Here is a 3,977-nt window from a genome sequence, read left to right on the forward strand (position 1 = left end):
GTGTGTGTGTGTGTGTGTGTGTGTGTGTGTGTGTATGTGTATGTGTATGTGTATGGTGGGAGAATAATCCTTGCAGACTCATTGGAAATTCCTTGACTATAATACATAGTATCATTGGTTTTAGTTTTCAATGATTATTAGAAATTAGAGCATAGTTCACAAGAAAACTTGTTAAAAGTTGAAAATAGGAGCAAACATGAATACATTTCCAAGAGTCTCAATTTTTTCGCTTTTATTAATGATTGAATCTCTTGGAATCTATAGATTATTAGTCCTTATGACTCCAACTCGAATGGCTTCCTTCCTTCTTCTTTTCTTCCTCCTCTTCCTTCTTCTCCTCTTTCATTTCTTCCTCTTCCTCCTTTTCTTCCCCTTTCTCTTCCTCTTGCTGCCCTCATGGCTTCCTCCCTTATCTTTCTCCTCTTCTGGAAAAAAACTTTGATGTTAAACGTTCAGTTGTTGAGGCATTGATAATGAAGGAGGTGGTTCTTTTATCTCAAATGATCAATATGTTAGAGGAGTCTAGACATTCTAATCCTTCTAGATTAATCCTTTGTTGTCCTAGTCTGATTTATCTAGATTGGTGATCTAACTCAACTGTGATGAAATCTCTATATTTGACTATATTTGTAACTCTCTCCAGTGCCTTGCTCAACCTTCCCCAAAGGGGGGGGGGGCAAATAGAAGTGTCCACACTACTGTTTCAGTATAGTTCTCTACTGAAGAGGAATTCTTTCCTAAGCAGTCCCTACAGTGTTTGTTTTAGAGCTATGGTAGGTTGCAAGATAAGGAAACAGAAAGAGAGAGGGGGAAAAAAAATGGCATACTGTACTACTTTGGTTTCTGTTGCTGTGATAAACACCATGACCAAAAGAAACTTGGGAGAAAGGGTTTGTTTGGCTTCCATTTCCATCAAGGGAAGCCAGGAGAGGTACCTGAAGGTAGCACCTGAAGCTGGAGAACATGGGGACATGCTCTTTATTAGTTTATTCCCCATAACTTGCTTGACCAACTTTGTAAAACATCCCAGGACTTCCTGCCCAACGATGGTACCACTTACAGTGGACTGGGCCCTCCTGCATCAATTAGAAATCAAGAAAATGCTCCCCCCCCCATACTCATAGGCCAACCAGATGCAGCCCATTCTTCATTTAAGGCTCCTTCGTCTCAAATGTGTGTTAGTTTGTGTCAAGTTTCTAAAAACTAAACAGTATACATGCAGCTTAATATTAAGAGGTAAAGATATTTAGAGAAGATGGAAATGAAAAGAGCCATAAGAGAGCCGTGTGGAAAGGAAACACAGGGAGAACATCCAGAGGAAGCTGGAAGGGAGTTACACAATGCTTCTCACTTCAGCAGAGTCCAAGACGACAACAAAAATTGACCAGAGAGTTTTGAAACCTTAACTGCCTGTAATATTACGTGTAGGAATTTATTTCCACACATGAAATGAAGCTGGAGAGGAAAGCAGGGCTAGCACATCTTGCTTAACAGCGTGGATGCCTCCCAGGCAAGGGAAGCTGACAACTGATATAAGCTTGAGAGAGTTTGGGTACATATTTAAGTTTAAAAGATAACTTCAACAATGGTTGTGGAGAACAGACTGCATTTAGAGGAAACCAAAGAAGATGAGATTTTTAGACTTGAGGGACGATAGGACATTGGGTGCCCTTGTCATAACTGCAGTGGAACGGTTGTCCTCTTGTTTAACACACCCTGTTCTTCATATGGGAGTCATATATCTACCAGCCTACCATTGCAGGCTGAAATGTCAACAGGGAATGAAAACGTTTTTCTTCTTTTAACAGCTGCTTCAGGGCCTACCATTATATCAATTTAGTAGATTGGTATGTTCGTTTTATTCTTTTGTCCTGTAGGTTTTGTGGGATTGCTATCTGGATTATTACTCAATGTCTAACTAAGAAAATTGAGTTTTGTTCTCAAATGGAGTTCCCTTTATTTCGTCTTCTCTTTTCTATTTGCATTAACTAGAACATTTAGCACAGTGGCCAATAGAAGGTCTTCTTTTATTTTTATCTTCTAATCCCAGATGGTTGCCATTCAACCACTCACCCTGAAGTGTTCTGCTAACTGTAGGTTTTTTCATAAAAAATAGAGATTAACAGCTGAAGATTTCCCATCTCCATTTTACCGAAAGCTTTTGGTTTTTGTTTTGAACTGAGAGTGGGTGTTGGGTTTTGCTAAATAGTTTTTCTATGTCTATGGAGATAACACACTTTACTTTTCTCATTAGTTTACCAAAATGGCTATTGATTAATATTTGAATGTTAAAAAAGCCTAACATACCTGAAATATATATTCATAAAGAAAATAACATGCATTCAGCACAAAATATTTGTTGGCTTTTCTTTGGGTTTCTTTGATTCACGAATTATTTAGACACCCACCAATTAGTTTCTAAGTGCTTGGGGATCTTTAAAATAGCTTTTGACATGGACTTTTTCTTTTATTTTACCATGTAACTCACTGCGTATAAATATTAATACATTTGGATCAACTGTGACTCATTTACTGTTTAGAATATGACTAGGTATTCCATGTGTGCTTAGCAGAGCTATGAATTATGCTAGTGTTGAAGGTCAAGTTCTGCATCTGTACTTCAAACTGGTTAAGCTACTCTGACCTGTATCATGTATCAGCAAACTTGAAACAGAAAAACTGCATGTTTTTGCGGCCCCAGAAGCTCTGGAATAATTACACAACTCTTCAGGCTGAAGCATTTGAGATTTTGTTCTCTTAAATTTTCTGTTAAGTTCTGCTTCAAGGGTGTTTCACGCTGTATGTGTTTGTTCTTGTCTTCATTCATTAAAAGTTGGTCCACAGTCCTGCCAGTTTCTTCTCCTGAGCTCTCCAGTGGCAGAGTGCAATCACTCATAGATGTTACCTAAGCGGGCCTGCTTCTCTCTGCTAATACTTAGCCAATAAAATATTTACAAAGACAGGTGGGCAATGGGGAAGGATGGATTTAACCTTCTTCCTGTGGTTGGCTGGTCCCTCCTCTAATTCCTTACTGACTTTCCATCTACCTGTTTATCATTGACTGAGAGAGCAGTGTTACCAATGGTACCAAGATATGTGACTGTACCCCGAGGAATCTTCCTGTGGTCCTGTGAATTTGACCTCATACATTTGGAAGTTTTGTCATTAGATAAGTGATCATGTAGAAGTATGTTTACTAACTTGGATATAGTGACCATTGTGAGAAGTCATTCTTTATTGTAAAAGATTTCTTTGCTTGGAAACCTAACTGATGTTAGAGCAACCATCTCAACTGTCTTTTGATGCTGAGTGATAACAAGACAGTCCTTGTGATTAATTACCTCCCTTGTTGCGATGAACAGATGTCTTACAGAAGGCAGCTTGAAGCAAGAAAAGCTTACTGTATGTTACAATCTAAGGGCACAGCCTGTCTTGGCAGGGAAGGCCTGATGACAGGATTGTGAGTGGTAGAGTGAGTTCTTTTCTTTTCTTTTCTTTTCTTTTCTTTTCTTTTCTTTTCTTTTCTTTTCTTTTCTTTTCTTTTCTTTAGATTTATTTATTTACTTTTTATTTATTTAATGTATATGAATACGGTAGCTATCTTCATACACACCAGAAGAGGGCATCTGATCCCATTACAGATGGTTGCGAGCCACCATGAGGTTGCTGGGAATTGAACTCAGGACCTCTGGAAGAACAACCAGTACTCTTAACTGCTGAGCCATCTCTCCAGCACCCAGAGTGAGTTCTTAAGCGGAGGTTAGACAGACACTGGGGTCCTGTTATCAAACCTCAAGTCCTCAGATCTCAGAGACTCACCTCCTTCAGCAAGGCCCTGCTTCTCAAAGGTTCCATCAACAGTGGCACCTACTCTTCCTTCCTTCCTTCCTTCCTTCCTTCCTTCCTTCCTTCCTTCCTTCCTTCCTTCCTTCCTTCCTTCCTCCCTTCCTTCCTGTATGTGTATGTGGAAAGCTTTG

This window comes from Mus pahari, chromosome 12 (genome assembly GCF_900095145.1).
Source record: "Mus pahari chromosome 12, PAHARI_EIJ_v1.1, whole genome shotgun sequence".
Classification (NCBI taxonomy): Eukaryota; Metazoa; Chordata; class Mammalia; order Rodentia; family Muridae; genus Mus; species Mus pahari.